Source organism: Rhinopithecus bieti, unplaced genomic scaffold (assembly GCF_001698545.2).
Source record: "Rhinopithecus bieti isolate Rb0 unplaced genomic scaffold, ASM169854v2 scaffold_18418, whole genome shotgun sequence".
NCBI classification, from domain to species: Eukaryota; Metazoa; Chordata; class Mammalia; order Primates; family Cercopithecidae; genus Rhinopithecus; species Rhinopithecus bieti.
Window position 1 is genome coordinate 108,431 of NW_016809431.1, and position 12,372 is coordinate 120,802.

General features: G+C 39.3%; 1 pseudogene; it reads right to left on the bottom strand.

The window, feature by feature from the left end:
* Window positions 1-5,968: 5,968 nt before the first annotated feature.
* Window positions 5,969-10,356, bottom strand: LOC108540296 (proline-rich nuclear receptor coactivator 2-like; annotated as a pseudogene).
* Between the last annotated feature and the right edge of the window lie 2,016 nt (window positions 10,357-12,372).

Sequence of the window (12,372 nt, forward strand, 5' to 3'; positions counted from 1 at the left end):
GATATTTAACTCAATGATGGAACTATGAGGAAAGTAAAGCTGGTTCTAAGAGGATACAAGAGACTGAAAGAAAGACTGCTGAAATCAATTGCTCAGTTAGATATAAAACTGTTAATGCTTTCCCACTAAGAATATCATAATTTATATTTGGATGAAACCAAAATGTTTGCATTGTTAATAAATAAGTTATTTTAAAATACAAAAATTAGTTAATGTTCTACAGAGCAATAAATATCAAAATTTGGGATATCTTTTCTTCTGAAAAGAAATCACTTATCTCTCTACTGGCATACAGTTTTTAACAACCTATCAACCTTTTACAAGTTAACAAATAACATTACAGAATCAGGGCCTTAGTCAAACGTAAATAATCAGCCAAAATCACGTTCCCTTACATCATCAGATGACCTTTGTCAGATAATGTGGCTTCTTTTTTTTTTTTTGAGACGGAGTCTCGCTCTGTCACCCAGGCTGGATTGCAGTGGCCGGATCTCAGCTCACTGCAAGCTCCGCCTCCCGGGTTCACACCATTCTCCTGCCTCAACCTCCCGAGTAGCTGGGACTACAGGCGCCCACCACCTCGCCCGGCTAGTTTTTTGTATTTTTTTTAATAGAGACGGGGTTTCACCGTGTTAGCCAGGATGGTCTCCATCTCCTGACCTCGTGATCCGCCCGTCTCAGCCTCCCAAAGTGCTGGGATTACAGGCTTGAGCCACCGCGCCCGGCCTGTGTGGCTTCTTAACTAATGCTCTAGCATAACTTTTGAAGGGCATGCAGTAGTATTTTTTCCTTATTTCAAAATTTGGATAATTTTTCTTACACAAATATTCTTTATCAGGACACCAAAATCCTAAATGGCAAGCACTAATTCCACAAAGTATAGAAAAATAACACTGGCCCAGAATATGGCCAGTTAAAGTCAGTTGTCACTAATTTGACACCTTAATCATGACAAACTGCATTCCTACAATGAAACCATAGTCTACAGTATATTTATGTGAGAGCTTTTGAGCAAAACTCTTTGTTTTTTTTTTGTTTTTTTGTTTTTTTGTTTTTTTTTTTTTTGAGACAGAGTCTTGCTCTGTTGTCCAGGCTGGAGTGCAATGGTGCAATCTCAGCTCACTGCAACCTCCACCTCCCAAGTTCAAGCGATTCTCCTGTCTCAACCTCCCCCGATAGCTGGGATTATCAGGCATGCACCACCCAGATGTCCCACTAATTTTTTGTATATTTTAGTAGAGGATGGGGTTTCACCATGTTGGCCAGGTCAGGTCTCAAACTCCTGACCTCCAGTGATCCGCCCACCGCGGCCTCCCAAAGTGCTGGAATTACAGGCATGAGCCACCGCGCCCCACCTTGAGCAGAAATCTTTTCAGATGAATAAGTTGCAAAATGCACCTTCTGATATGTAAGTCAATTGACTTATTTAATGAAATTATTTGCTGCCTGGACCATAGCTCATGTTTAGGTAGGTGTTAATCTTTACTTTTATTGAACCATATTGAAATATATCTGAAAAGCCCAATTAAGATATGGATAGATATTAATGTCAATATATACTCTATGTGATAGGCATTTGTTTAAAATTTTACATATACTTATTTTAGTGAGATGCATTAAGACAAATTCAAAATTAGACATTTTCTCTTCTTATGAATGGATGTAGAAAGGAGCACTGTTAAAGTAAAAGATGACAGGTCGGCTGGGCTCAGTGGCTCATGCCTGCAATTGTAGCACTTTGGGAGGCCAAGGTGGGCAGATTGCCTGAGCTCAGGAGTTCAAGATCAACCTGGGCAACACGGTGAAACCACATCTCTACTAAAATACAAAAAATTAGCTGAGTGTGGTGGTGCACGCCGTAATCCCAGCTACTGGGGAGGCTGAGGCAGGAGAATGGTTTGAACCCGGTAGGCAGAAGTTGCAGTGACCTGACATCACACCACTGCACTCCATCCTGGGTGACAGAGTGAGACTCCATCTTAAAAAAAAAAAAACCTAAATAAATATAAAATAAAAAATAAAAATAAATATGTCAGGTGTCACTGAGGATAATGAATATCCTTTTTATTTGAGGACATTCTATTTTGCCATAGAGGGCAAGATCCAAAACAAATGGATGAACAAAGTATATCTTTGTTAAGCAGAGATAAGCAAGTTGGCAACCCATGAGATGTGTTGGAGAAATAAAAGAAGTGGAGAACATGTACATGAACACAGAAAGTGATAGAAGGCCCAAGTGACACTAAATATTTGTAGTACACAAAATATACATGAGGCACTCATATCTGTGAGATCTTAAATCGGTCACTCAGCTTGACTCCCATTCTGGCCCCACCTTTTCTCTGCCAAATTAAAAACCACAGCTGCTCATCAGGTTACCTGGCGAGTGACATTGTGGTTGGGGGGAGTTGTCCTTGGAATAGCTTGCATGATGCTGTGTTTACAGGCTATCATGCATCAAAGTATTTCCTACATGCCACCAGAAACTAAGAGAAAGAATATTTCAAAAGCTTGGAACTATAAGCATGTACTTCAGGTGATTAATTTTATCTTTGTATTCCTTTGTAATGCCTTACATCTTTTGTTAGTCTTTCTCTACAAATCATGTTGCATAATTCTTAAGTCATCAGTAGTAATGACATTTATCTTCCTTTCATAGGTTTAGATCTGCAAGGTTCAAACTGTAGGTTTTATGTCCTTTGCTTTATCTTCCTTTCCTCCTTTCCTTCTTCCCTTCTTCCCTTTTTAACGTCTCCCTTTTTCTTTCTCTCTCCTTCCTTTCCTACCTTCCTCATTTCTTTTCTTTTCTTTCTTTCTTTCTTTCTTTCTTTCTTTCTTTCTTTCTTTCTTTCTTTCTTTCTTTCTTTCTTTCTTTCTTTCTTTTCTTTCTTTCTTTCTTTTTCTTTTCTTTCTTTCTTTTTCTTTCTTTTCTATTTCTTTTCTTCCTCTTTTCTCTTCATTTTCTTTCTCTCTCTGTCTTTCTGTCTCTATTTTCTTTTTCCTTCCTTTCTTTTTCCTTTCTTTCTCTTTCTTTCTTTCTTTCTTTCTTTCTTTCTTTCTTTCTTTCTTTCTTCTCCTCTTTCTTTTTCTTTCTTCCTCTTTATTTCTGTTGGCTTTCCTTGCTGCTCTTTCTACATGGTTTATTTTTAAATGTTTTAAAGTGGTTTGATGGGATAAGTAAGTATAGCAAAACAGTATGTATGAAAATAGGTGAAAAAGAAAAATGGAAATCATGGATGGAAAGACAAGCTGTAACTAGGAATGGGGCCGTTACAATACTGCACATCACAGAGACCTCCTTGTTAAAGATGAGCTACAAATTTAGTTCTAAGCCTTCTTGCAGTTAACATAAAAAGGGAACACTGATCAGTCACCATATCCCCAGCTCTTCAGCACATTGCTGATTTGAAAAAATGTGGGATTCTGTTAATAAGAAATAAAAGGAGAAAGTTTATTGGGTGGAAAACTAGTGGCTTCTACCACATTCTACCCCTTTGGCTTTGTAATATTCATACACACTTTTCCTCTCATAAATAGAATACTTTCTCCAGCCTCTCCCTGAGAAATACCACACAATTGTCTCATCCAGTTAATTTATTCACTTTAAATATAGGATCTTTGGTAATGTGCTTTCTGCTTTTCATCAGGTCTCGAAGTGGCTCCTCATTATCTGGTGAGCAATAAAGTTAAACGGAAGTTATAAGTCTTTGTTTGGAAAACGGAAGAACAAGAAACACAGCAGTCCCTGGCCACATAGCACATATCAATCAATTATTGCTAGGCAGGAACAATAAGGACTCTCTGCTCTAACCGTGAAATACATTTCTTGGCATAGCCAAATTTGCTAGGGTCCTGTTGTTTATTACTCTCTATGGCCACTCCAAAAGAGATGCAGAGAGGACAATCTTTCAGGGCTGCATGGCTTCCACAACTCATTTCTGTGGGTGAAATGTGGGGGCTCTGTCATTTCTTATAAATTGATTGATCATATGATGTTGGATTTTTTTTGTAGGGGGTGAAACAATTTTAATTTTATGCTTCAAGTTCATGTTATGTACATTAAGTACCATATCAACTTGTCTTTAGATTATTAATATTTTACTTGGGCAATATTATTTTATCTGAATTTATTTGGAGAAATACAACTTAGCCATCTGCTTATAAACATCACAAAAGATGACAAATTGGAAAACAGAACATTAACAATTAGAAATATTAAATTGACCCTCATATGTTATTTCTTTTAACTTGCTATTTGGGTAACTTGTATTTAGCATTTACCCTTGAGATTGGTAAAATATGTTATCAATGTATTATGCAAGAGTTTAATATTTTGCATAAGTGGTCCCCTGGGTTGCACTTACTCTTGACCAAACAAAAAACAAACACCACTGGCACCATACATAAACTATCTTTGTATCATAGGTTACAAGTCTTGGTAAAAGCCGAGACAAATATTTGAGGTTGGAGGTACCACTTAGTAGTTCTTCTCTGGGCTTAGAGAAGGAAAAAAATAGTCCCTTGCGACACTTTATATCTCTTAAAAACAATGGTTCAGCAGCCTAAACCTTTTTGGTTATAAAACTTGTTACACTAGGATTTACTTTGAAATATAGTTTACAACCAAATCAAGCATAACGTACACACACTGGTACTTCAGCACAAGGGCAAACTTAAAAATATATTATTTGGGGCCTTTAAAATTAGGCCATAGTATAAAAAACAGTCCATAATCTTACATTCAGAAAATTCATATTAAATATTTCATTTCTGTAGGATAAAGGCCAAGAAAATTTTACACATGCATCAGTTTATTACATGTATTTACATGGCTCTTTCTTCCCTAGGAACTTAAAACTTTCGTATTATACAACTGCCCCAAGCAAGCTTCCTCTCTCCAAAGCATATTTTGAAGGAATGATGATGCCAGATCACTTTCAGAACAGGTTGTGCAGTGCTGTTAATACGTATTTTGAAAGCTATTGAGTGACCATTAAATAGTTTTTCTCTAAAAGATGGTTTTGGTATATTGTTGGCAGATACTTATTCACTATATCTAAGAAACAGAGGCATTGGAGTATACTCTGCCTCATTCTAATGAGTCCCAAGTGCCCTTTCCACCTTCACCACTGCACAATTTACTAAAATGCAACTATTAAAAACATTCACATTTTCCTTTAGCAGTGCATCTGGTTGTTGGCTCATTACTAGTTTGGGTGTTTCTAGAGACTAAACTTTCAGATGTTTACCTAGTCCTCAGTCCTTGTATGTCTTAGATAAATGTTTGTAATCTGATTCACAAACTTTCAACAATCTACTGATCCATGAATGATAATCTTAAATCACCATTTTCCCTGAACAAACAAAAGAAAAAGTTGATTCCCTTACCACTCCCCAAATCTAAACTTGAATGGTTTCACTTAAAAGTTACTCAGGTGACAACACTTAATATCAAGTACAATTATTATTTTAGTTACTTTAAGTTGCACTGATGCTATATTACATCACAATGCACATAAAACAAATGAAGTGAAGTCTAATTATATATTTTACAATAATTAGCAATTCTACACTAATAGATTAATTCCCTGGTGAATTTGTTTCAGACCAACTGACAGCTATCTGTAAACACAACTAAATTTTTTTTTTTTTTTTTTTTTTAACGGAATTTCGCTCCTCTTGCCCAGGTTGGAATGCAGTGGCGCAATGTTGGCTCACCACAACCTCCACCTCCCAGGTTCAAGCAATTCTCCTGCCTCAGCCTCCTGAGTAGCTGAGATTACAGACATGTGCCACCACACCTGGCTAATTTTGTATTTTTAGTAGAGATGGGATTTCTCCATGTTAGTTAGGCTGGTCTCGAACTCCCGACCTCAGGTGATCTGCCCGCCTCGGCCTCCCAAAGTGCTGGGATTACAGGCGTGACCCACCACGCCCGGCAATGCAACTAAATTTAAACATCAGTACTTTATCTTATTTTATACCTGACTTTAAGTAAGGTTTTAACTTGAAATATCATTCTTTTCTTATTTGAAGGAATAAAGGAAACAGGAACCCAGTGGAATGATGGTTTGGGAAGAACGCTTGGTGATGGCAGCTCAATAAATTTGGCTCCAGCATAGTTCTGATTCGCTTGAGATTTAAAAAGTAAGCTGGGGCCTGGGCGCAGTAGCTCATGCCTGTAATCTCAGCACTTTGGGAGGCCAAGGTGTGTGGATTGCTTGACGTCAAGAGTTCAAGACCAGCCTGGCCAACATGGTGAAACCATGTCTCTATTAAAAATACCAAACGTGGCCAGGCATGGTGGTGGGCACCTGTAGTCCCAGCTACTCAGGAGGCTGAGGCAGGAGAATCTCTTGAACCGGGGAGGCGGAGGTTGAAGTGAGCTGAGATGGCACCAGTGCACTCCAGCCTGGGCAATAGAGTGAGACCCTGTCTCAAAAATAAAGAAAGAAGGAAGGGAGGGAGGGAGGGAGGGAGGAAGGAAGGAAGGAAGGAAGGAAGGAAGGAAATGGCTATAGGAAGCGAAGGGAAGGAAGGAAGGGAAGGTAAAGGTAAGGAAGGATAGGAAGGAAGGAAGGATAGGATAGGACATCGAAGGGAAGGGAAGGAAGCGAAGGAAGGATAAGGCAAAGAAAGAAGAAAGAAAGAAAATAAAGAGCAAAAAAAAAGTAAGCTGCGGACCTGATAAGCTAGAGTTCCAATTTTGATTATTTGGGAAATTTTTATTCTTCCCCCCATTTTGCATGACCTGTTATGCAGTTGCTGATGAGTTCTAACCATGTCCTCTTTCTTTTTTCTTATGAACCATCTTCTGGGAATTCTGATCCTCGGTCCTCTATTAAGTTGCTGTTGGTTCTTACCAATATTTCTAGATTGAGGGGCTAGAATGTTATACCTCTCTCCACCACCCACCTTCAGCTTCTTTGTCACCTTTTGGTCAACTTTTTAGAGAGCAGGGTTTCCAATACCTGTCCTCTTCCTTGCTGCTAAGCTCAAGATAATAGATGTTGCTTTCTGATGGATCGTTTCCTTTGTCTCAGTATAGAAGTTCTCGTAGGTCTATCTGCTGAGTTCATCCTAGGAGCTGAGGCCAGCATCTGAATCTCCTCAGTATACAAGTTTGAGATAAGTCCTAGCAACCTCAAGCTCAGAACTATGGCGGCAGCAGCTCCCTCTCCATGTCAAAGCCTTCCTGCCTTTTCACGGAGAGGCACGGACCAAAGCCCGTGGGCACTGATGAGTGAACTGCTGCCCACCCTGGTGTCTGCAACCCTACCTCCTCCCTGTGCCTCTACTGACCTGATATTTCTTTAGAAATACAGTTCCTTCTAAAATTTAGTAGACTTTCAGTCTATTCAATGTGAGCAACCACAGCGAAAGATCATATGAAGTCATAATATTAAGGTCTGAGAAATATTGTTTCCTGGTCACAGGTCTTCATTTTTCACACATAGTCTTTCCTTTTAGCTTCTGTCATCAGCAATGTGAAATCATACATTTGGAGGAAAAGCAACACCCTTTAATCTCTGTTTACCAGCAGGTGTGCCTCCTTTGTCCAGCAGAGACCTGGAAGAGAGAGCTGTGAACCCAATACCAGCCCCTGCTAGGGCTGCTGCTTCAGCTCTGACATGAAAGGCTTCGGTTTGAGGTAGGAAAGCAATGTGTTTTCTTCCCAAAGCTGGTAGACTCTTATCATATAGGCTTCTCAGACATCTTAGATTGCAGGCCACAGGCCCACACCTCCTCTCTTAGCTGTCAGAATGACTAGCTTTAGTATGAATTCACTTCTCTCAAGGAGGACTTTGGAAAACTCAGCAATAAGAAACACACACATTTTAAATTTTCCTACTACTTCCCTTGATGCTGCAGCTACAATAAGCACAAAAATTAAATATTTAATAACCACATTACAAAGGTCATCAACTTCGCAGCTTGTAATGGATAAGACCTGTCTACCTCTCTACCTTGTAATCCTGGAAATTTCATATTTTGTTTCTTTTACTTGAAACATTTCACTTTCAGGTACCCCATTTTGCATCAGAGGACAATGCACAGGCAAGCAATAGAAAACCCATTACAGTGGCTTAACCAGATGAGTTTGTTTTTAGTCTGTGTAGGCTGCTGTAATTAAATACTCTAGACTGGGTGACTTACACAACAGAAATTTATTTCTCACAGTTCTGGAGGCAAGGGAGTCTAAGATATGGGCGCTGCTCTTTTCAGTTCCTCAGATCTCTTTTTCTTCTTCTAAGACCACCAGTCCGATCAGATTGGGGTCTCACCCCATGACCCACTTAACCTTAGTTACTTCCAAAATGACCTATGTTCAAATACAGTCACATGAGGGGTTAAGACTTCACATAAATTTTGCGGGGACAAAATTCAGTCTGTAATGGCTTTCTTTAGGGAGACAGGGAGTCCAGAGTTAGGGTAGCAGGTCCATGAAGTCACTGCTGTTCCAGGCTCCATCTACCTCCTTACCTTCCTGTCTTTAGCATGTGGCTTCTGTTCTAATGGCCAGACAATGCCTATTTTACATTTGCCCACCTTACTGGCAGACAGGATGAAGAAGAATTGCACGTTTATCAGGAAGCAAAATTTTCCCCCAGAAATTCCCAGCAGACTGTTGTTATCAACATTCCATTGATGAGAACTGTTTCATGTAGAGATCCCTAACTGAAGGGCCTGGGGTGCTAGTTGAGTTTTTTTTTTATTTTTTATTTATTTTTTATTTTTCTATTATACTTTAAGTTCTAGGGTACGGTACATGTGCATAAATGCAGGTTGTTAGCAATATGTAATACTTGTGCCATGTTGGTGTGCTGCAGCCCCTCAACTTGTCCACACCCATCAATCCATCATTTATATCAGGGTATAACTCCCCATGCCAATCCTCCCCCTCCCCCTTCCCCATGATAAGGCCCAAGTGTGTGATGTTTCCCCTTCCGAGTCCAAGTGATCCATATGTTCAGTTACCACCTATGAGTGGAGAACATGCGGTGTTTTGGTTTCTCCTTCTTGTGATAGTTTTGCTAAGAATGATGGTTCAGCTGCATCCATGTCCCCTACCAAGGACGCAAAACTCATCCTTTTTTATGGCTTGCATAATATTCCATGGGTATGATGTGCCACATTTTCTTAATCCAGTCTGTCAGCAGATGGACATTTGGGTGATTCAAGTCTTTGCTATTGTGAATAGTGCCGCAATAAACATACGTGTGCATGTGTCTTTATAGCACATGATTGTAATAATCCTTTGGGTATATCCAGTAATGGGATGGCTGGGTCAATATGGTACACCTAGCCTAGTTCTAGTCCGTGAGGATTGCCATACCTGTTTTCCCATAATGGTTGAACTAGTTTACAATCCCACCAACAGTGTAAAAGTGTTCCTATTTCTCCACATCCTTCCAACACCTGTTGTTCCTGCTTTTTAATGATTGCCATTCTAACTGGTGTGAGATGGTATCTCCATTGTGGTTTTGAGTTGCATTTCTTCCTGATGGGCCAGTGGATGATGAGCATTTTTTCATGTGTCCTGTTGGCTGTATGAATTGTCTTCTTTGAGAAATGCTGGTTCATATCCCTTTGCCCACTTTTGATGGGGTTTGTTTGTTTTTTTCTTGTATATTTGTTTGAGTCTTTGTAGATTCTGGATATTAGCCCTTTGTAGAATGAGTAGATTGCAAAAATTTTCTCCCCATTCTGTAGTTGCCTGTTCATTTCTGATGGTAGTTTTCTTGTGCTGTGCAGAAGCTAGTTGAGTTTTTGTAGCTTGGGACAATTTTTTTTTGGAACAAAATTTGAATGCTGTTAGTAAAGGGGAAGAGGCTAATGGATATTGGGAAGATAAATCTCACTGTTTGTTATAGGGTCCCTCCAGACAGGCTGATTATAACACAAGCATTATTCAGTACAATTTAAAATAAATCAGGAGCAGGGAGGGTTCCTAATATTCTGGATTTATAACTCTTTGAAATTTTAGTTTAATCCACAGAATGCTTTTAAAGTTTCCTCCAAAACATTTTTTTTTCTGTATTTCTATTCTCCACAAATAGTTTTTTCTACATCAGAACACAATTTGATTGAACACTAACTCCGATATTCACAGACAGCATTAGATTTTGGTCACTAGTACTAGTCTTTATGTAAGAACCAAGATTCCTTGGAGGATAGCGGAATCCACGTATTGGACCCAGAAAAAGTATGTTTCGCTGGAGTGAATGATAAACCGCTTCTGGGCAGAGGCACTCTTTCTTACTCTCTCGGAGTCCTCAGGATCTAAGGAATGAACTGCAATACCACATTGTGCCAGTAGATGACGGCACCATCCAACATGTGAGGACTCCTCATCGGAAATCCCTTAAATTTCAAGCATCGAATAAGAGATTATTATTTTCTGTTATCAAGTATGTTAGTTTGACTTCCTACCAGTTGATTTTAGAAATGAGAAATATATATTCAAATAGTAACATTAAATATCAGAATTTGGTTATGCATTTGACTTTTAATTGGTGGTAATTTCAGCAAAATGAAAATCATCTTCAAGGCAATGCAAATGACTTCTTATAGGCAAGCGCAAGTTTCCAGGTGAACAAACTGTTTTGTGAAGGAGCCAGAGGAAAACTGATTAGATTAGTTTAACTGTTGCGGCCACAAAGTCTTATGGCAGCCAGCGTTTTTCAATCTTGGCTGAATATTGAAACATATTTGTATTAACTGCCCAGATTAAATTGAAATAATGTAGGCAGTTAAAAAAATACCTGTCTGGTTCTTAACTCAAAAAACGCTCATTTAATTGATCTACAGTATGGCCTGAGAGTCAAGCCTTTTAAAAGCTTCCCACGTGATTCTATTTTCCAGCCCATATTGAGAACACCTGCCCTTGGCTTAAGGCTCCCATCACTCCATGTTGCAATTAGTTGCTTAAACGGGCCGATCTCACCCAAATACAGAGTTGGTAATTACCTACCAGGTGTAATCTGTGAAACTAGGAAGGCCCCTGCTCCTCCTTAGGAAAAAAGCCATGGTGTCTGCACATCTCCCATCATGAATGCATTTCTTCGTTGCAGAGAGAAATGGTAAAACAAACAAACCAATCGCAAACTAACAGAAAAATTCAGGAGAATCACACTCTGAGCTTTATTCAACATTGCTAGTAATTTGCTTTAATTGTTTTTCAATGAATGTTCTTTGTGTGAAAGGGACACAAGGGAAGAGAGTTTTGGAGTTTGACCATGTCGAGGAAGAAGTGAGCAAATGCTAAAGATTTGGGCATGACTCAAAGAGGATAGGCTCAGTGGGGCCCAAAGATACAGTTGTGGGACCACTGGGGAATTCAGCAGACAGAAGACTAGGTTACAGAAGACAGGAAGACAATAATCACTTCTTTAGTTAATCCTCAAAACAGCCCTACACGAGAATACTGGCATTCTTCCTTTCTTTCTTTCTTTTTTTTAAATTTTACTTTAAGTTCTGGGATACATGTGCAGAACGTGCAGGTTTGTTATAGAGGTATACATATGCCCTGTGGTTTGCTGCACCTATCAAACCATCATCTAGGTTTTAAGCCCTGCATACATTAGATATTTGTTCTAATGCTCTCTCTCCCCTTGCTCCCCACCCCCTGACAGGCCCTGGTATGTGATGTTCCCCTCCCTGTGTCCATGTGTTTTCAGTGTTCAACTCCCACTTTTGAGTGAGAACATGTGGTTTTTGATTTTCTGTTCCTGTGATAGTTTGCTGAGAATGATGGCTTCCAGCTTCATCCATGTCCCTGCAAAGGACATGAACACTTCTTTTTTTATGGCTGCATAGTATTCCATGGTGTAAATGTGAAATACTGGCATTATTTCTACATCACATATAAGGCAACCCAAAAAACAAGAGTGTGTTTCAATAACTTGGTCAAGGTCACTGTATTAGTCAATTCTTATGCTGCTATAAAAAAAACTGTCTGAGACTGGGTAAATTATAAAGGAAAGAGGTTTAATTGACTCACAGTTCTGAAGAGTTGTAGTGGCCTCAGAAAATTTACAATCAGGGCAGAAGGAGAAAGCAAACACGTCCTTATTCACATGGTGGCAGTAAAGAGAAGAATGAGAACTGAGTGAAGGAGGAAGCCCCTTATAAATCCATCAGCTCTTATGAGAACTTACTATAACAAGAATGGCATGGGGGAAACCGTCTCCATGATTCAATTACCTTCCACTGGGTCCCTCGAACGTGGGGATTACAGGAACTATAAGATGAGATTTGGCTGGGGACACAGACAAACCATATCAGTCACTTAACTGGTAAGTGGCAGAGCTACACCATTTGGGGTTCTCATCATTGCATTTCACCCTTCTCATTCATGTTTGCTGCCCT